The 22,923-nt window shown below is 37.2% G+C and overlaps 1 long non-coding RNA gene across 1 annotated transcript in view; it reads left to right on the forward strand.

The window, feature by feature from the left end:
• Window positions 1–21,088, forward strand: part of LOC147915883 (uncharacterized) — a 76,319-nt gene extending 55,231 nt beyond the window's left edge. The window contains exons 2-3 of the long non-coding RNA XR_015553755.1: window positions 20,053–20,206; window positions 20,844–21,088. This is a non-coding gene — a long non-coding RNA (uncharacterized LOC147915883). The remainder of the gene's footprint in view (window positions 1–20,052; window positions 20,207–20,843) is intronic.
• The last annotated feature ends 1,835 nt before the right edge of the window (window positions 21,089–22,923 follow it).

Consider the following 22,923-nt stretch of genomic DNA (forward strand, 5'->3'; position numbering starts at 1 on the left):
ATAATATCATCAGTGTAATGGTGCATGATACGAGAGGGAAAGTGATCAAGGTCCCCTATAACTAGGTTATGAAATGGGACTGGGGAGTTGATATACTCCTGAGAAGGGACAATTAAGCTGCGTTGCTGACGTTGCCAGCTGAAAGTAATCTGCTTCTGATGGCCTTTACTAACAGGTATGGAGAAAGAAAGCATTCACGAGAGCAATAGCTGCATATCAGGTGCCAGGGGATGGTTGATTTGCTCCAGCAACAAAACTAATCTGGGACAGCAGCTGCCTTTGGATCAACACCTGATTAAGCTTGTGGTTATCCACTGTCATTTTCCAAGATCCATCTCTTTTATGCACAGGCCAAATAGGGAGTTGAATGGTGAGGTAGGAATGACCACCCCTACATCTTTTAAGTCCTTGATGACACTAATCTTTGAAATCCCTCCAGTAATGTAGGATTGCTCCTAACTATTTCTGTAAGTGGAGGCAGATCTAGTGGCTTTCACTTGGTCTTTCTTACCATTACAAACCTTGTTCCACAGGTCAGGGGACCAATGTGTGGATTCTGCCAATTGCTGAGTATGCCTATCCCAATTAAGCATTCTGTGTCTGGGAAAATAATCACGGAAGGCTCAGGGACCCACTATAAGATAGACCTGAGCTAAAATTTCATTGATTACCTGATCTGCATAAGTCCCTACTCTCAGTGGTAGGCCACAATGATATGTTGGGTGTCTAGAAATTAGTGTCAGTTCAGAGCCAGTGTTCATTAATCCCCTAAAAGTCTGAGTATTTCTCCTTCCCCAGTGCACAGTCACACTGGTAAATGGGTGCAGTTCCTTTGGGAAAAGCTGGGAGGAGAATCAACAGTATACATTTTTGACACTGTAGCAGGGTCATTCTTCATGGGGCTCAGACTTCTCTTCACTGAAAGGACTCTGGGTCTGTGAACTGGCTCAAGCCTGGGAATTGATTTAAGGGTGGTAATCTTTACTTTGGTGATTCAAGTTGGACTTCAATTCACTAGACCTAGAGTGTTTCTGCTTACACAGACCAAGTAAGATTTTAGCAGGCCACCCATTTATTTCAGTTCTAGGCACACCAGGATCAACTATCTAACTCCAAAGGTCTATGTAAGCCAGACTATTCTGATGACTGCTTTGGCTTCCCTGTCGTTTAGGGTAATCACACTTGTCTTGCCTTTGGAAATTAAGCGCTGCCCCTTGGCACCTGCCAACCTGGAAGCTCATTATTATATTTGCGTTTAGAGATCTCAGTTTGATGGTAGTGGTTCCCCATGTAATTTCAGACCTAAGGAGAGAGCCACTACAGAATTCTTTAAGGATGCTGGGGCTCATTTATTCCTCTCAGCCATGGGGAAGGGTGTGTTCTCTGGACCCTCATGAGGTAGGGGAACATATCTTTCATGATAAATCCATTCCAATATTCCAATATCCCTAAGCCATTGGATATCTTCCTCTATAGCCGGTGTCAGAAAACTGCAGCCTGTGGGTCAAATCTAGCCTGCTGCCTGTGTTGTAAATAAAGTTTTATTAGAACCCAGTCATGTCCATTTATTTACATATCTTCTCTATCTGCTTTCATGCCACAATGGAAGAGTTGAATAGTTGTGACAGAGACAATATGGCATGCAAAGTCAAAAATATTTACTATCTGCCCCTTTCAGATTCAGGAAAAGGTTTGCTGACCCCTGCTCCACAATCTATAAAGGAAGTTCTGGCCTTTTAACTTCATTTAGTGTAGATCGCTTTGGGTTTATACTTCAGTTGATCAACTGAGCAAACTGTAGAGCCGTTCCTCGCCCCTTAAGCTAAAACATCAAATTTGGGATCTCTACTTAATGAGGCCCATCCTGACTCATCAATTTTATATGCCTTCCACCTTAATCTCATACCCTTAATATCCATTCCCATACATATTACCTGGGTTTCTGTCGATATACGTTGGAAAAATCATGCAGTTCTTTTGGAGTGCATTTCAGCTCCCTGGGTAACATTTTGTAAATCACACTTTTGGCCTTGCTGGGACTTGACTCTGGTTACAGGTCTAGAAGCAAGGAGAGGTGGTGGAGGAGGCCCTGAGGAGGATCAGTAGTGTCTGCAGGGCGATACCTCGAGGGAGGCTATTACAAGTTGTTCAGGCAAGGGTAGGCTAACCTTCTTAGGCAAGGGTAGAAAGGCAAAAAAGACTGGCATAGAAGACTTGGCAGAACTTAGGGGTTTGAGGTCCTCATCTTCACTGGAATATACCCACACATCCCCGTGTCAATTTTCAGCATCCCACTTCTTTTCAATCAGTTTTCTAACTTTAACAAAAGAGACCCTTCAAGGTTGGGAATTCAATTCATTGCAATTCAGGCATCCACAGGATGAGATTTGGGGTTTGCTTTTTAGAAATCAGCTCAGCAGCTAAGTGAGATGAGGACTTCTTTTAGGGGATTCACAGAAGCTTTCGCATCCATCATGCAGACCTTGAGCTGGTAATTTAAATCCCTGGGCTCATCACTTTTTCCCCTCAAGTTCTTTTGTACAGTTAGAAACAACTAACCACCCCCATTATATTTCATATTTTCATTAAAATGTTCTAAGGCAGCAAATTCACAGCCATGCCATCTATAGGCATTTGATTACAGGGAGATGACAATTTGAGTAACTGTTGGCCTCTGCATGTCATGCACACCAGTTTCCCCTTTACAACTAGAAACAGGGTCATTCTAGTCCTTATACATAATCAGATTACAGAGCCAATTACAGAAAATCCAGAAACAATTCAGAGAACTCATTCCTATGATTCTGTTCCTCTAGAACTACTTTTGGTCCAAAATCTATGTCAGTCAGTGTTCAACAGAGAAGGAGAACTACAAGGATCTGTCTATCTATGTATCTATGTATCTATCTATCTATCTGTGTATCTATCTATCTATCTGTCTATCTATCTATATTTCTATCTATATTTATAATCATAATCTTTCTATTTCTCTATCTCTATATCTTTATGCCTACACGTATAGTTTCATAGTGATAGATATAGAGATTTGAACTTAACTCCTGTGGGTGCTGTATAAGCAGTCTCTGTCAGGCTTTTATCTTTGAGCCTGATGCTGGAGTTTGAAGCATCACAAACACTGTTTCCAGACTTCCTTAGTTCAAAACTCAGATCCAACTTTTACTAGTTCGTTGACCTTGGGAAAGTTTCTTGACTTTTTTGCGCTAGTTTCCTTGTCTGTGAAGTGGAAGTGATGATAATGGTATCTACCTCACAAGTTTGTTGTGAAGATTAATTAAGTTAATAGTTGTGAAGCAGTTAGAACAATAGCTGATACAGAGTATTATAAAAATGTTTGTTCTTATTATTTTGTAATTCCAGGAGACTGGATATCCCAGATATAAATTTAAGTAATACTTTAATGAAGCTCACAGAAGCATTGGCTTTAGATCTTTTTGGTGAAGTGAAATCTTTCCACTGATTTTTCTGTCAGAATTTTTAAGTATTTATGTAAACTCTAATATTACTTAATTCACCATATTTTACTATTCTTCTGAAGGCTTTCCTAGCTCAAACATTTTTAATTGTTTATCAAAACTAGGTCTTCCCACACTTTTTTTTTTCCACATTTCAACTTTTTTTTCCCTAAATCAAATGATAAATTAAATCATTATCTATGTCCTAAAGGAGACAAGAACCTTAGGATTTTTCCCTGTCATTTGTCTCCCTCCTTGCTGTATATGTCCCACGTTGAGATTTCTAATTCCATATTATCGTTAATATTTTTTCAACATATGAATCAACAAGTATTCAGACTAAAATCTAAATATTGATAGTTTCTTTGATCTCCTCTGTTTTGTGATTTCCATATCTTCCTCCTTCATAGATTCACTATTTCTTTTGCTGAAGAAAATTCTCAAGAGGTTCTTTTAGAGAAGGTCTGTGTGTGGTGAACTTCCTGAATTCCTGCATGTCTGAACATAGCTTCATTTTGTCCTACCACCCAGATATTATTTGAGTGGGATTTTAAGTTTAGTATAATTTTCTGCTGGAACTTTGAAGATATTTTTGTCTACTATCTACTATTGTTGATGAGAAATCTGATGCTAATTGGATTGTTTTTCCTTTGTAGGAAACTGTTTATTCTCCCAAGAAGGTTTTAGGATTTTTTTCTTTATCCTTGAACTTCTAAAATTTTAAAGTGATACATTTTTCTTGTTCTATACTTGCTAGGTTGTTTCAATTCAAAGACTTTCATCTCTCTTCATTCCTGGGAAAATTTCCTTTTTTGCTGTTGATTATTCCTTACATACCTGTTCAATTTATTCTGTTCCCTTGAATCTTTTTTTTTTTTTTAAATTGAGGTAACATTGGTTTATAACATTATATCAGTTTCAGGTGTATATCATTATATTTCGATTTCTGTGTGGACTACAACATGTTCACTACCCAAAGACTAATTACCATCCATCACCGTACACAAGTTCCCCGTTATCCCTTTTGTGCTCTTCTCTCTTCTCTTCCCCTCTGGTAACCATCAATCTAATCTCTGTATCTATGTGTTTGTTTCTTGTTGTTGCTTTATCTTCTACTTATGAGTGAGATCATACAGTATTTGACTTTCTCTGTCTGTCTTATTTCCCTTAGCATCATACCCTCAAAGTCCATCCATGTTGTCGCAAAAGGCAAGATTTTATCTTTTTTCATACTTGAGTAGTATTCCATTGCATATATATGCCACATCTTCTTTATCCGTTCATCTCTTGATGGGCACTTAGGTTGTTTCCAAGTCTTGGCTATTGTGTATAATGCTGCAATGAACACAGGGATGCATGTATCTTTATGCATTCATGTTTTCATGTTCTTTGGATAAATACCCACCAGTGGAATAGGTGGATCGTATGGTAGCTCTATTCTTAATTTTTGAGGAATCTCCATACTATTTTCCATAGTGGCTGCACAAGTTTACATTCCCACCAGCAGTGTATGAGAGTTCTCTTTTCTCCACATCCCCTCCAACACTTGTTATTTCTTGCCTTGTTATTTATAGCCATTCTGATGGACGTGAGCTGATATTTCATTATACTTTTGATTATATTTCCCTCATAATTCATGATGTTGAACATCTTTTCATGTGCCTGTTAGCCATCTGTATATCTTCTTTGGAAAAATGTCTGTTCGGATCTTTTGCCCATTTTTTAATTGGGTTGTTTGCTTTTTTGTTGTTGAGATGTATGATGTTCTTTATATATTTTGGATATTAACTCCTTATCAGATATATGGTTTGCAAGTACCTTCTCCCAATTGTTAGGTTGTCTTTTTGTTTTGTTGATAGTTTCCTTTGCTGTGCAGAAGCTTTTTAGTTTGATGTAGTCCCATTTGTTAATTTTTTCTATTGTTTTCCTTGCCCAGTTAGACATGGTACTAGAAAACATGTTGCTAAGACTGATGTTGAAGTGCATACTGTGTGTGTTTTCTTCTAGAAATTTTACAGTTTCAGGTCTTACATTGAAGTCTTTAATGCATTTTGAGTTAATTTTTGTATGGTGTAAGATACTGGTCTACTTTCATTCTTTTGCATGTGGCTGTCCAGTTTTCCCAACACCATTTATTAAAGAGACTTTCCTTTCTCTATCATATGTTCTTGGCTCCTTTGCTGAGAACTAGCTGTCCATAGATATGTGGGAAAACTAGGTCTTCCCATTCTTTAAATATTTTTTTCATTCAAGAATGTTTGTGTATGTGTATATGTTGTATATATATATGCACATATATGTATATATATGTATATATGCACATACATGTATGTGTAAGAGAAAGGTTCCTAATTATGACTTCTAATCAGACCTAATGCTGAATTAAATGAAATTCTCTGTTTGGCGTGTCTCATCACTTACTACCAGCTTAACTGGAATCATGTATATGGATAAAAGGTTTCCATTTTAAATCTTTGCAGACCAAACGTATTTCAAGAGGACACTCATTAGCTTTAAAGAAGGGAAGAAACCCCTTGGCATTTTGCAACTTTTATATGTGCTGTTACCACAGAAGCGTAAATGTTTAGGACCTATATATTGCATTTGAATTTTGTGTCTCTAAATATCAAGTGAATGAGACTCAGAGTTTGGTTAAGCAAGGCAACACAACTCATTTTTGAAGGTATTCATTGTGGCTTAAGGATTTTATGACACATGTCAACACGTTTCCTCATTCAACAGCAGTTTGTGATATTTATGCCATTGTTATGTAAATTACGTGGTTGCTGCAAGATGCTGGACATATTTGGTTCTTCCTGATTGGTGGCCACTGAGGTCAGAACTGTTCCGTTAATCCAAGTAAGTGCATACATGTGAACTTCCGCCTTAAATTTTTTTTTAGTTTTACAACCACAAAATGTATAATAGTAATTAGTTATTCCAGGATGTGCATTTCAAGAAGATTACTGCCTCAGGTGGTGGAAGTCCTATGATATTTGGCTGAGGACTAAATATCTCTCAGAAATGTTCTGCATCTTGCATTAGGATACTCTGAAAAGGAGTTGCTGCAGCTTGGAATGTAGATTTTCTTATGTGAACCATAAGTTCAGTCTTGCCTCAAACCTCAATTCAGATAAACTATGAAAAAAGAATTAGCAGTGGGCCGACTATGTTTTGGTACCGTTGTATATTTTCAAAAGTCTTATGAATGAGCAGTGTTTTGGTGAGAAAATTTCTCTGGCATATAATATGTTTGATAGATATTTGAATGTGAAGTTGTTGCTTATTGACCATTCCTCAAACGGTTTCATGTGTTTTTATCTTTTGAAAAGGAAACTATACTCAACACAATGCACAACTGAGACACTGTTTGCCCTGTAAACGATGACTTTCTGCTGCTGTTATTGTGTGTTTATTCTTCATGAGTTGGTGGGTTCTTCAAATATGGCAGCACGTGTCCAAGAAGACCATAGTTGTTGTTACACACCTCTAACATCTACTTCTGTTCCCCAAGACTCAACTATTCCTTTTTCCTCCACTATCCCTCAACCCAAATAGCTCTTCATTGTATTCTGTCCACCTAGCCTTCCCTGAGTTAGGACATTTATTTTCTCATTCTGTTACATAATAATAGTATTCAGCTGAGCGAACGTATTCTGTTTTTAATTCCATGGGTTACATATGTGAAGTTTTCTCTCTGACTCTTCATCTTGAGGCCCTTGTTATTCTTTTGACAACATTTCCTTTCTAGTTCATTCCCATTTTTCCTCCTGGTCATTCACAGCTTTATTTCCTACTAAAGGTACTTTTTCTGATATTTATCTATAGTAGGTACACAATAAACGTTAACTGACTCTGTGATCACTACATTCCATTTGCTTTTCCAACTTTCTTTGTTTCAATAAATCTGTATTGAACAGATCATGAAATGAAAATGCTCATTAAAGTTTTCTTGGTACACACGTTTTGTCTAAAAATGGGAAGAAAATCTGTATTTACTCAACTATTGGATTATTCTTAAACTAGCAAAAAGTTTCTTGAAGAAAACTCATTTTAGTAATCTCTACACCTGGTATAGAAGTGGAAAATGATAGAAGTGGACAATGATCATGTCTGATTCACCTTGTGTTTCATTCCAGTAAATAATGCAGAGCCTCGCACATTGTAGGGACCTTGGAAACTGGACAAGTGAGTAAGTAGGTTAATTTATCCTAGTCTCGGGCATTATGATGGTCTGCCGAACTCTTTCTGCTAAATAAACAATAAACTAGGTTAACTCTACTGTATTTCTCTTGACCAGTGGAGAGTTGCATGTCCTCAATGTAGCATATAACCTTGTCATAGTTACGTCAGTGAGAATTTCTGAAATTTCCACATGGTTCATGGTACTGTGCAGTGGAGTAAAACCATCCTTAACTTAGAGTTGATGCCCTGGATGCTAGACCAGGAAAATGGAGAAATAGCTCTATAAAACAGAACAATTAGATCTGCCTTTGGCAATCTAAATGTTAAAATTGGAAAATATTTGACCAACAGCTGAAGAGTGAGAATTAGAGTGAACATCCTAGCATCTCTTTGATTTCTATTGAAGTGGTTAATAATTTTAAACAACGAGGACCCTAGGACAGCTAGGAATAACTTTGAATTTAATTTAAAACCACCACATGACACACTGTTCTGCCAGCTATTGCAATGGAAATTTATTTAATTTTTCCCCCAGAAAGCTTTTATTTATATAGGACATCTTCCAATTATGGGAGATTATTTAGATAGGTTTCGTAAGAATGTACATAGCTAGTGTTCAATCAATGGAGTTCCTGGTTTTATTTTTCTTGTGAATTGTTGATGACAGCATCCGGAAAAGTTAGTGTTAGGTTTCTCCAATTCTGAAATTGCCCAGAATACAAACTTCTCTAATTTAGTGAACTGAAGGAAGAAAATGCATGTTTTTATCCCCAGTGGACTTCAGTGTGAATCCTAAACCAGTTCAGTTTGGAATTCTTAAATGCCATTTCATAGACCACATTTTAGCTTTAAGTAAAATGGTTGCATGTAGCCCCACAAATATTTCCTGCTAATTAAGTAGTACCTCATGAGAAGAGTAGAGTTATAATGCTATTTATTTATTATTGGTAATAGTGTTGATGATGTGGATAGTGTTGATACCCATAATAATTGATCCATTTATAAACTCTTCTATTTTACCCCATATTGCCAAAGTCAGTGGGGAATGTTGAGTTATTTTTCTAACAGTACTAGGGCCATAAAATGTTTAATTGTTTTATCTTATCAGATCTCACTTGCAACCAATATTGTGGATTTAGGCAGGCACAATACCAAATATAATCTATTTGAATGTGTCTCTTCTTATCACAACATAGAATACAATGGGAAAGGTACCCTGGGGCTGTGCAAAGGGCACATATTTTTAATTATTTTATAATGATTTTTAATCATTTATTATCAGTTAATTATTATTAATTATAATTAATTTTAATTCTAATTGCATGAATCCATGCAATTAGCTGTGATGAACTTATGATACACTTTGAGACACACTTATCAGGTGAACTTAAGCTGTAGTATTTTTATAAACATAATATTTATTACAAAAAATAATGCAACTTTTGAGGAAATGACAACCTATCAGCTCTACAAAGCCTGCAGTTAGGACCACTTTATGAAAGTGGGCACTTTTGGTATCCACAAGTCTTGTTCTTGTTTCTGATTAAACCAAAGCGAAGAAGTTCTGTTTCCATATCTGACATCTCTGAATAAGAAAACATCATTATTAATATTCATGTGGGGCTATATGAAAGAGTGAGGGAAATGAGAGAAAAAGGATAGAAATGAACCATGATTTTCTAACCCAAAGAGCTCCTGAGCCTGAGGCAGAGGGTATAGGGGAAGAAGTCACAGTGGAGCAGCTGATTACAAGGTCTGGGGTAGATCATTGTACAGACAGGAAGTGATGAAGCCTGGCTGGATACCAACAGGGAAAATGAACAGGAGAAAACGGATGGTGGTGCTGATGCTGAAAGGAGGGTGGAAAGCAAAGCAACTGCAAAGAGAGAAAGAAACAGACCCCTCCCCCCCATCTCCAAGGGAAATTGCAGGCGTATGTCAGTTTAGCTTTAGTTCCTGAGATATTGGTTATCATTACCATCAGCTTATAAGAAGTTCACAAGTTATCCATTCAGAAGAGAATCCTGGGAGTATTTGATTCTCAGGAAGAAGACTGAGTCTATGAATGGAAACAAATAAAGATCAGCTACTTGTGTTTTAATGAGTGAAAAAAATCATACAAGGTAGCTTTAGAAATCAAATATTTTGAAAGAATTTCAGGGTTTCCTGGATAAGTAGATATATTGATTTACTTATTTCCTACTTGTGCCAAATAGTAAAAGGAAATTGAGTTATAATACTATGTCCAATTTTGCTACATTCAAGCAAAACTGGATTCAATTACAACATACCACATGATGATACTTTATTGCATTTGCATGTGAAAAAAGTCTCTATGGTACAAAACCAGGCCGAATCTCTGCTGTTAGCCATCAGGATCTCATGAGGAAGCAGATGAGAGTGCTCTGGGATGCTGAGAATGTTCTGCTTCTCAGTCTGGGTGCTTGGTTACATGGGTAGGTTCTGCTTGGGACAATTCATCCAGTGGTACACATGATGTGCATTTTTCTATATGTATTTTGTATTTCAATAAAATATTTGAAGCAAACAAACAACTCTAGGAAATCAGTGACTTGGGAATCAATAACTTGGAATAATGATTTCAAAATGTTTAATAAAATATATGTAATAAAATATAATAATAACGTGGGATCCAGAAGTTATTCAAATCAAAAACCTCTTGAAGGAGATGATGTTGTTCATTCCTAGATTTTACCTGCACTAGGGAGACAATCTCATGCAAACACATCCGTTTTTTAGAAATGAGCTATGGTTCTCAAGTCAACCCCAAATTGGCTTAATACATGCTGTATTGTTTCAATACAGGTGCTTTTTGACAGGACTTTGAAAATCATCTTGGTTATATAAACAGCCAAACCAAACTGTGGAACTTGTTTATCACTTTGATAAACTAGTTGTCATTCATTAGTTTTGAAGTTTCAAAATGCTGCCCTTTAAGGGAATTTAAATTAATTGCTGCTCAGTAGGCATTGATGTGCAAAACTTATTTAGCCATTTGTTATCCATCCTCCTTAGTAATACAGAGTACTGAGGGTTTGTTTCTCCTTTCCAAATAAGTTGATTTAAGGAGGCAATGTAAAGGGGATCTCAGTGTCACATCAGGTGATGCATAGCTATGTGTGTCTTAGGGGCAGGGTGGAAATTTGGGGTGGGGAGGAAGGCTGTCATTCTGTTTCTTCCCCATGCAGTGGTATTCTATGCCTTGACCTTGTACATGAAGGCTGCAAACCTGTAGGGATCTGCAGCTGAGCAAGACTGATGGGAGGACAGGAATGACAATCCTCCCCTTTACCAGCAGATTTCATGTGGGTGGGGAACAATGCATCTGGTGGAGTCCTGGCCCCCATTCTCTCAGCTAACATATTGGTGTGGATTCTCCCCTTCCTTAAAATAATACTGGGTGGAGGGGAGAATGACAGAGGTCCGGGTAGGTGACCCTTCTCCCTTATTAATCTTAGAAGGAACAACACCTAATGCTGTGCTATGAGAAGAAGGAGTCCATAACCCAACAGGTTAATTTACCTTACAATGAAATCCTGAAAGCAAGCAGGAAAGCAAGGGACTTTTTTAGGGTAAATATTTCTAAATCTCACTTTGATAATGAAAAAGTACTAGTATAAGTCTAAAATTTGTTTTGCATTTTACCAATCCCCAATGCTCACTTAAATTCTCACCATTTCTTGAATAATAGACAGTTCCAAAATTTTCATTCAAATTTTCCCTGGGCTCAGGGAATAAATTGGAACCAGTGTGCAGCCAATATTTTGAATTACGTAAACTATATTGAAGATGGTTCCATTAATTTCTTAAACCCACATCAGGTAATGGAAAACAAACTTGCATCTTAGATTGCCTTCCAAAAATGAGAGATATAGAGTTAGCGATTCCAGTAATTCAGAACAGGGTGGTGTAAGATTTTTCCTTCTTGGTTATTACGGATCACTATTGTGGTGGAATTGTGTCTGTTTTAAATAATGCTGTTGATAGCAAAAAGTCAATTGCCTGTTTTTAGGGGAGGGGAAATACCATAAGCAAGTTTTACTTCAGGTTTGACAATTACCTTACACATATTAATGGCTACCATTGAGTAACAACTCAGTGTTGGAAAGGATAATGAATCTAATTAAAGTGAACAGGCTGATCCATAAGTCCAGATCCCTGGGGACAAAAAAACAGCATGGAGCAGCAGATATGTTCATTTTCAGCTAGCCCTAAGGAATATGTGCTCTCTTGTAGTTTCCATTGTCAATTTAATGGCGGGCTTAGAAATGCATAGCAGCCTGAGGTAGAGAAAACTCAAAACATGATGCTTTTTCATTAAGATTTCAGGCTGAAAACCCACATTTCCAAAAGTCATAATTCTTTGAGGTACACAATTAAAAACATGGTTTTATGGTTAGGTTATCTAGCAATAAAAAAGAAACACCTGACTTTTAATATTATGTCTTGCCCATGGGGGTAAAATGAAACTGACCATGAGCAAATGTTAATTCTAAAGTTGATGCATCACTGGTGTGAGATGGTGCTTCATTCAAGACCTGGTTTCTGTGAAAGCCACTGGAGAGTAAGCCTCTTAAAATCAGGCTCTCTGGTGCCAGGCTGTGCTTCAACACCAGGACAATGCCTGGGCCACAGAAGGCATTGAGCAAGTATTTGGAATCAACCAGTGACTGAGGTCAATATCACAGGTACTCTTTGTAGACACAGCCTAGTGGAAAGTCATGTGACATATCAAGATTTTTTTTTTTTTGAAGCAACAAGGCTACTGGGTGAGTCTGGGAAATTTAAGCTAAGACTCCTACTGAAAAATAAGTGCACATTTGCTAGCTGGCAGATTGGGGAGGGCAATATGAGTAGAAAAGTGGAAGGCATAGAAGCACGAAAAATATACTGTGCAGGCAGTTTATATTCTGAAACATAAAGACCTTGTTGAGAATGGTTGAAGACAATCGGGGTGGAGGTAGAGGAGGCTGGATAGTTGGATAGAGGCCAACTGATGAAGAAAATAGAAAGAGAGATGATGTTCCACATTCTTCCACCACTTATCTACCTGACTCCCTCACAGCCACCCTTATGTTGGTGCCATAAATGTTTTCTTCCGTCCTGATACTATGGATGGATTGTCCATCTTCATCTCATGAGCATGCCTTTCACTTGTATTCTAAATCTCATCCCCGCTCACCTACTTAAGGATAATAGTTCAGGAATTCTCTTTCCTGCATCATAATTTTTAATCTCTCCACTGGCTTGACTTGACATTCACCACAGCCCGAAAGCACTCTGTAATATCTTCCATCTTACTCAAATTCTCCTTTTACCACTTATCCTCCTTCAGCCATTGACCCCATTTCTCTTCTCCACTTTATAGCAAATATCCTCAAAATGATGTTGAAAAGAAGGCAATCTCCACGTCCTCTTCTTTAATTCTCTCATAAACCTATTCCACTGTTGGAGTACAACTATATCCAGTGAGATCTTATCAACATCACCACTGACCTCCACATTTTTTAATTCAAAATTAATCTCAGTCCTTACCTCCTTTGACCAATCACCAGCATGACACTGTTATCATTTTGGGTTTTTTTTGAAATACTGGTTTTTAGGACACCACCTCTTATTGATTCTGCTCTGGTCTTACCTGCAGTTAAGTTTTGGTTTCCTTTGTTGGCTTCTTCTAATATTTTTAATCTCAAAATATTCAAGTGCCTCAGAGCTCCATCCCCAGACCAGGTCTTCATCTACATGCACTTTCTAGGTGACTTTATACAGTTTCATGGCTGGATCTCAAATTTATGTTTTTAGTCCAGGATTCTAGTATGGATGCTAGACTTTGTATATACTCGTATATGCTACTTTCAACTCATCACCGTCAGTTCCATGTCCTATGATGTATTTGTTTATTGTCTGTCTTCTCTTTAGGAACATAAGATTCATGAGGACAAGGACTTTGTTTTGTTCATTGCTGTTCCCAGCATTTGGAACTATCTAACACAGAGTAAGCTCTCAATTTTATCATGTTACTGCTTTTCCAAATAAAATATATGCATACCCTATGGCCCAGTGTGTATTCTAAAGAACCCAGGTCCATAAGAATGTTAATTTCAATATTATTAAGGAAGCAGGAAGGTGAAGGCACCTTGAGTGTAAGAAAGTGGATGGATAAAATGTGGTAGATGCTCATTATAGTTATTAGAAGCATCATCTCAGATGTTCTCATAGCTGCTTGTGTAGATATTAAAAATAGTTCTGAGTAAAAACAGTGTTCAATTCATAAATACATACATTATACACGTATACAATGATTCCATTTGTGTAAATTAAAAACATCTGCAACAATACATTTTATGAGTATTCATCTAATCAGGAATGTATATATTATATTCATTAGAATGGTTGCTAATGGGAGGAAGGAGAAAGGAGAAAGTTACATGGTAAAAATGAAGAGATGAAGAAATGAATGAATAAACAGACAAGAGAGAAATTGTGCATGAGCCAATGGTGATAATGTGGTTTGAACTGAGAGGTCTGGCTATCTCATCTCTCTGTAGCTGAAGCACACCAGAAGGAAATAGTGTGGAATAAACAAAAGAGGTGTCATTGAGTCTATAAGAAATGAGTAGAGGAGTGATCTAATAAAAAAGTCTCACCCCAAAAGAGAAACAACACTATTTATTCTGTCCTTAAGTCCCTCTACTCAAATTTCAACATCTTGAAAAAGGGAATTCAACAAATCAAGTTTTAGTTACCTGCCTTCTTCTCGATTGTACCAGGTTTTAAGAGGAAAAGATTGGAAAAGCAAGTCTGAAGGAAAAGCGAGGCAGGATCAAGACTGATCTTCTCACCCTAACTGCTCACAGACTGGGAAAGACATCTTCCCAAAGTAAGGCCAGGTGCCACTAGGAAGGGGAATGAAGCTCCGTAGTTGAAAAGTAAAACCACTACATACCACGTGATATCAAAAGTGCCATATAGATAACAGTTAACAATGACCCTAAGTGGTTGCTGAATGGAATCCTTCCTGGAAAATTCAATATTATTTGCTCTTGGGAAAAAAAATCATACTAAAGAAGGCTCTAGTTCCCAACTACAAATTGCATTGAGAGCTGCCCTGAATAATCTAAAGTTATGCCAATAGTTTATATTCAGATAGTAGAAACCAAGGATGCATAAACCAATGCATAATTGAAGCAGTTGCCAACAAAAAGCGAAGAAAACACACACACACACATACACACAAAATTCCACTAGGTTAATAGAATAGCCAAGTTTGTAATCATGTGAGATGTTAAGTTAATGTTTTATTCTATGCATGTATTTCCTTTGTATGGGAGGCATAAATCTTTTAGAACATAATATTTTTTCTTGTACAGCAGGCACCGTTTTCCTAATTTTAATAGAATGATGACACCACTGAAGTTTAAAAATCAAATTATTTATTGTGGAATTATATTTTTACTTTGCTTCTCTTGTTTTTCCATTTTGAAACTTTTAATTTTCATGATTTAGTTATTTATTAATTGGCACCTTTACTAGGGTATTTGGGAAGAGGAAAGATAGGAAGGGAATGGAGATGAAAATAAGACCTTTAAATTCTTACAAAGATTTTTTTTTTGGTGGTAGAATCTAAGAATTCATTCTTTCACTTATTTATCAAATACTGTCTAAGCATCTACTCTGTGCCAAGCATTGAGTGAAACATACCAGATAATAAAAGATAAGACTTTTAAAAAATCTTTTCTAGATGTATATATAGATAGATATAGATACCACTATAGCTCCACTAACATAGATAATCAACAACCCTGTGCATTCTAACTCAGTCCTTGTTAACTCGGTTGGGTAAAACATCCCATGATATCCTTACAGTCTGGATATAGAAGTCTCAACAGACTTTTCCCCTTCTGATTTTCATTCTTCAATATTTTAAAAGTAGAATTTTTCCAAGCACTGTTTCTAATCACAATGTGCCGCCATTCTCTGCAGTCGCTTTGGCAAAGCAAATCAAAGAAGCATCAGCCATTCCAGCCTTTAGCCTGAACAGATTGTCTGAATCTTCCAGCTGATTGTCAGAGAGGAATGCAGATTGCCTGCCCACTGAGCACCGGGATGCACTCAATCACGGAACATCGCCCTTGGGCTTTGAAATCAGGAGACCTTGAACTCCATCAGGGAATAACTGAACAGACTCTCAGAGACAACAAATCCTCCTGGTCCTCCACTCCCGCTGTTTACTTGCCTCTGAGATATTCCATAACTTTATGGGATTTCTGACACCAACCATCCATTCCTGTGATGCTGTGCCCTTGCCAAGTTAAAATAAATGTCTTCAGAGACAGTTATTCTGCAACTTTCCATTTTAGATAAAGCTGATGCGTGCTTTAGGACTTTTTATGGCAAGGTCAATATCATTTAGTGTGCTGTATTCCTTTATTTATTGATGGGTTTATTTGTTCTGAGCTCAGGGAAGGCAAAATTCCATCTGGCCTTAGGTGCTGAATTCACCCTTTTATCCTTCCAACCTGGGTATCTGTGTGTCTCATGGAATACAGAGCTGAGCTGGATGTGTTCCTTTCTTTAAAAATAGCTGCGTTCTGGGCGGAGGTTACTATGGGAGCGTTATTGGACATTTCACATTCCTCTCCAGTGGGTACCATAAAGTCATGGCCATGAGGGCTTGCCAAGAATAGCTAATGAGTATTCACATTCCAGTCCAGAGGTACTGTTCCTAGCATTGTTTGGCTTGATCCCATGTTTCCCTTGCTGGTTGTCATAAAGTGTTCTGAAGCTATTCTAAGCATGCTCTATTTTCACAACGCCCTCCATGAGCCTTAGGTGACATGAGGCATGTCACCATGAGGCAATGGTGAGAGGTGAAACACAATTATTATTAGTTTGTTTCTTTATTCACTTTATAAGCCTATAGGTTTTGGGTTATGTTTAGGAGTTATGTAATATTATTACTCAAAAATTTCCCCTTAATTGTTTAAAGAACAGAGTGAGTGCTCAACCATCCAAAGACATTATGATATTCAAAAAACAGAGCTTGATTTAAAGTTTCAACTACATAAGTGAAATGGAAGTTTCATTCATTTAGGCCCATTGAAGCTAGCCAAGATTTATCCTCAAGTTGCTTTTCTTTAAACAATGTATTTTTCAATTACCGAAGCTGTGTAGCAATATTAAAAGGCACTGTAGGCTGTTTCACATCTCAACATCTGTCTATTGATCTGGTTTGCTATTCCCTTGTATTTTCCACCTACATATATTTTCATAGATAATATAAAACTCATATTTTATATGAAATTTTATAACCAGATTTAATAAATCACCTCTCAGTTTTCTTTCAGGATTATGGACAGAACAACTTCTCCAACCACCTCTTGTACATACTCTTACCTCTAACATCATATACCTGAATACGTCAAAACAAATATTTAGGCACTGCCTGCTTCATGTCAGGTATTTTTCACGCAAATCCAGGAAAATTTTTTTTCAGATTTTTTGTTGTTGTTGTTGAGCACGGGCAGAGGATATTTACTGATGTGAAAATGTCAGAATACTACTTTTTATTGCTTTAACAAATAAAAGCTATAGTCATTAGGGTCAGAGTAGGTCTCCCTTGGAGTCCATGTGCTCTCTTGATAAATTTTGGAATTGGAAGAAACTTCAAGGCATATCAAGAGGAGGCTACACACAACACAGTGGCAGATTCCACAGCTGAACCCAGACTCCAGCCACAGGCACCAATGGTGGGCTATCCAGTGTGGGGGCCTGGTTCTAATACGACTAAGCCTGCAGTTAACAGAGGTTTTTCTCACTGTCAACAAAGCTTTATCTCACTCAACAACTTTTTGACTCTTCCATACTTCTTGATCTTCAAAAATGAGTGTCCCTAATAGACTGAGTGATTACAACCCATTTATTCTTTTTGTCTTTGTACAATGTTCTGTGTTTCTGTCTACTTGCATTTAGGAAACCATGCTTACCAATGACTTCTTATCGCAGACTGCTCCTGTGGGCCCACTGGCGGCTGCACTTGTTAGTGTTTTTTTTTGTTTTTTCTCTTTGCAATGAACAAAAGACTTGTGATCTGCTCTTAGTTTCTCCCATTTGGTCATTGTACTGGTCTCTGAGCCTTGAAACAAGTGGTAGGTGCAGCTTTTTATGGTCTCCACCACCTCCTAGAATAGTTACAGCTCAGCAGTGTATATACACTTCCTTTTATTATCAAGAGAACCATGACCACAATGCCACTCACGTGGCAAATGTTCCAACAAAAAGAAGAAACTAGTGCTGGCTGGTAACTCATCCTCTCTGAGCAAATGTGCTCAGGTTCTGTAATTAAAGGAACCTTTCCTTTGACCTTCTCTTCTCTCTCACACCATCCAGGCTCTACATCCGGACCACCCATTCATGTCTAACTCCTTAACGCACGGCTTGAACACTGTTCACGTCAGAGTTGCCGGTTCTGTGTCAACTTCACTAAATTCGCCTCAGTCCCACATCTCTACTTGTCTACTTCTTCATCTGATTATTTAGTGGTAATTTCGAAAATAATTTTGCTAACCCCAGACTCATATTTTCTTCCAAATTGCCTTGTTCTCAAGATCACCTTATTTCCTATTCCTCTGTTATGTGGTGTCCAGCTATTTCAACATTGTCCTGCCTCATCCTCCCATCTCTCCTAGCATTTTTCTTACTACACAAAAGACTATTTAGTTATCAACATAAAACACAACAAAAATGATAAGCAAAACAAAATAAAAGTAAAATAAAATAAAATACTCTGTTATTATTTTTTAAATTAGTTTTTTCTTCCTAGGTAGACTGTGAACTTCTTGAGGGCAAAGGCTTAGATGCATTTATTTCCTTAACATTTAGGGCAATAAATATTTGTTGAGAGTTCGTCATCTTCGTGTTTTTATCTCTTGACATATAATGATCAATACATATTAAAGCAGCTCTATAGTTTTCAGATTAACTTAGAGGTTCTTAACATTTTTAATATCAGAGAGTTTTTGAGAATCTGATGAAAACAATGTGCTCTCTCCTTAGGAAAACAAGTGCCACATGCACACACACACACTTCTCTCTACCCCTTTCTCTCTCTCTCTCTGTCTCTCTCCTCTCGCCTTCTCTCTCTCTCACACACACAATTACACATACTGTTTTTGCATACACTTTTAAGGCTTTTCTGGACCATCTAGGGTCCATCTAGGGGTGTCAAGTTAAAAGTTACTGCCCACTGGTTTTTATAAATAATATTTCAGTATTATTTTTGTGGGAGTGTTAAAGAATTATGAAAGGGAAGAAACAAGAACACTGTCAAGAGGGAGAAAGGGGAAAAGGAAGGGCAGGGTGAAAACAGAAAGCAAGAGGAATGGGTAGTAAGAGATGAAAAGGGTAGACGGTGTCACAACGTGGGCGTGAAACATTGTTGATTATCTAGGATCAACAACCTTCAGGATTTAGGCTGAGGTTTGGAGAGCTTTAGGCTGAGAAGGGGACCACGGTAGAAAACAAGGCAATGGCACCCTCCACCCCCTGGCCAATATGAGCCCAGAAAGAACAATTCCTTATAGACATCAGGAGTGCTTAGTTTTTATTCTGGGATTGTCAGATCCTAAGTCTGACTATCACTGAAAACAACTAGGAAATATGGAGAAAATTTCAAGTCTGGGAGGATGACTCAATGTTGAGTCGTAGAGAGATGTAGGCCTTGGGAGAGGAAACAGAGGTGTCTATTGCCCAAGAAGTTTAAGGACTCCCCGCCACCCATCCTCCCAAGTCTAAGTGGAGTTAGAAAGAGGCTTCAGATGTAATAACCATGGGCCCAGTTTTATATTCTTATAGTAACGGTAGCAATTGTTAATGCTTATGGAGAATTCATAAGCTTATGGAGAATTCAGAAGCTAGTCTGAGTGTCTCACATGGATTATTTCACTGAATCCTCACCACAACTCCAAAAAGTAAGAACAATTCTTTTTCCCATTGTGTGAATGGAAAACTGGGGATGGAAGAAATGAAATAGGTTGCCGAAGGTCACAGAGCCAAGAGGGTGCCCGGCTGGGACCCATATCGTTGGACATCAGATTTAGCTTTCCTAACCACAACATTGAACTGAAGAGGAGACCTGAGACAGAGTCGCTGTGGCAGGGGCTGCTGGTAGTGGACTGAAGACAGATACATCTGGCCTTAGCGCTCTCCAGCCAAGGAGATATTAGTGATATAGTTGACTTCTTCTTCTCACACTTTGAACAGCTGTGAGGTGTTGAGACTCCTGAGCCCGGTATCAGTATCTATAAATAACCCTAACTTGATACTCTTTGATTTTATTTTTGGATGTCATAGCTTTGTCCTTTCTTTATTTTAGCTAAGCCTCTCCTGCATGTTCCCTGAGCAGCACAATGATCCATTTCAGGAGCATATTTGAAGTGATGCTGACACCAGCTGCTCCATGGAGACCTTCAGGCTCCTGCCAGAGTGTAATTGGCACCCAAGAGCGACAGGCTCCCAAGCACCCCAAAGTGAGCGTGTTTCACAATAAGTCTTTATCTCAGCATGAATAAAAGCAATAAATTGTGAAGAGTCTGAATAGCTATTCTCTTAACACACACACACACAAATTTATTGTGCTAAGACGTAGCTTATTACCAGAAAGGAAGTCAACAGGGCTGTCTTTTTAACAGCCTCCATGTAACTTGTTTTTAATGCTGATTATTTAAAGCTCTTTAATATCCATTGCCAGGTAATTTAAGATATTCAATCAATGTTCATTCATTTAACAGACATGTTTGAGCAATTCTATATATCAGGCAATATTCTGAGAATACAGCAGTAAACAAAGATAGACATAAATTCCCACCTTCGTGGAGCTTACATTGTGGATATAAACATGCTTGAAAGAAGTGGAGAAGATGGAGAAAAGTAGATCCATCATTTACCTCTTTTAAGTTCCCAAACATTCCCCTGCCTTAGGAAATTGTACTTTTGATGTCAATAGATTGAGAAAAATATATATGACAATAATTTCTATGGATTCAGAAATGCTTTATTTATATTTTATCAGCCACGATTCCATGTCTATGCATCAAAAATAGTCATACAAATATAGGTGAGATATATTGATTTGGTCTAAAGGAATGTTTGGTGTATGTCTTGCAGTAATTTCACAGCTTTCCATGGATCCAAGAAGCACAAGTTGGGGTGACTGAATTAGATGATCTCTGAAGATTCTTCCCAGCTCTGAGGGTGGGGTGTTGTCTCATGAGAACTGCTGCATACTCCTTGTTGGAAGATGTTTCTAAAAAATGGGCACTCTCTTATTTGACTCAACCTTTCTATGTTACAACATTTTTAGTAATTCAGCATATTTCCCTGAATCTTAAAATTATGAAGGTGTGATATTACTCCTGAAACTTATTTTATCTTTGTTCTGTATTAGATAATTCTTTCCAAAATGGTCTAATAAAAAATTCCTTTAATTTTCTTTGTTTCTCATTAAATGCAATTGAAGAATTTTACCTTTGTAGCCAAGAAGAGTTAAACCTTACTATGCCTAATAAAAATCTTTTACTTACATTCAGTATAATTCTGAATGAGTTTGTTAAAAAATACTTTAAAATAGGAAAAATATCTAACCTTATGTTATTTTTATTGTATTTATCAGATCCTTGAAGAAAATCATACCAATGTTCAGAAAATATCTCGGGGAGTCAAAAATAAAATAACATAGAATGAGTCATCTTGCTTTGCATGTAATGTCTGATAAATCATTAGGCCCTCCCTAAATTTGTCCAGATGGCTTTATTCCATAGTGCTCCAGGGTGATGATAGATCTTCAAATTCCTGTCTCAATAAGGTCATAATTCAATAGCTCTCCCTAAGTTTTGATCTCATGCACCAGAAAAACATTGGCTTTATCTTGTGCTTTATTAGGTGCAGAAAAGTTTCCACTTAAAATATTTCTATCTTTTTGGGAATTCACTTTTACAGAGGAGATCTGAGAAGGACTTTAGAATTATTTGGAAAGTTTCTGTAAAATTGTATCTTATCAACCTGGCCTTTTAGATGAACTTGAGGTAGTCTGCAACTAGATATTTTGATCTAATTGATTATACACAATATACTTGAAAACTAGAGAAAGTAGCAGTTTCTACTTAAACCCCAACTATAATATAAGCCCTAGGATTTTGCTTTCATTTTATCATTGGTTTCAATTCCTTGTCTTAGCAATGAGAGGAAGGGAAGGAAGAGTGTGTGAAGACGTTAGTTTAGTATCAATTGTAATTGAATCTGAAAAAATTAGGTCAAACAAGAAGTAAGGGCAACACCAAAATCATTCATCGAGCACTTTCTCTGGGTGTAGAGCTCTGTTGTATGTGATACAGAAAAATGAAAATATGAGTTCCCCGTCTTTAAGATGTTTGCTTATCATATTTATATGGTGGTTGAAATGACAAAAGATTAATAGAGAAAAATGCCAAATATTTATTACATTCTTGTTATATTCACAGATCTGTTATTTAACTATTAAGAAACACTTCTTGGGAGCTAAAGGAGGGATGAAATAGGGAAAAGTTGAATCTGACATTTCTTGCATCAGTAAACTAAAGAAAACATAAAGAAAATCTTAAAAGCAATTAAAGAGTAAATACATATTACCTACAAGTTCATGGCCGAGAGGCAGTAGACATTCCAGCAATAACAATGGAAACCCAAACATAGTGGAATGATATCTTTAAAAAGTACTGAGAGAAAATACTAATTTAGATTTCTATACCCAGCAAAACTATTATTCAGAGACAAGAGAGGCAAAAATTAAAAGACAAACACTGACAGAATATACTATCCTCAGAATCTTGCTGAAAGAACATGTACAATCTGTATATCACAAAAAAGGAATCTAATTCTAGGAGGAAGGAATGAGAAGCAAGTAGCAATAGCAAGCAAGGACACTGGTAGGCGTATGGATAAATCTAAGCAAGTATTGACTGTAATAATATTGATGGTGAGGTGGTGATGATGATGATGACAACGATAACTAACTGGGATTTCAAAATCAGTGTCAAATTTAAATACTAGACGCCTATCTCAACAAACAAGAAAAATCTCAAATAAACAATCTAACAATGCACCTAAAGGAACTGGAAAAAGAAGAACAAACAAAGCCCAAAATCAGTAGAAGAAGGGAAATAATAAAAATCAGAGCAGAAATAAATGAAATAGAGACCAAAAAAACAAG

This window comes from Ceratotherium simum, chromosome 12 (assembly GCF_057802395.1).
Source record: "Ceratotherium simum simum isolate JZ-2026a chromosome 12, ASM5780239v1, whole genome shotgun sequence".
Taxonomy (NCBI): Eukaryota; Metazoa; Chordata; class Mammalia; order Perissodactyla; family Rhinocerotidae; genus Ceratotherium; species Ceratotherium simum.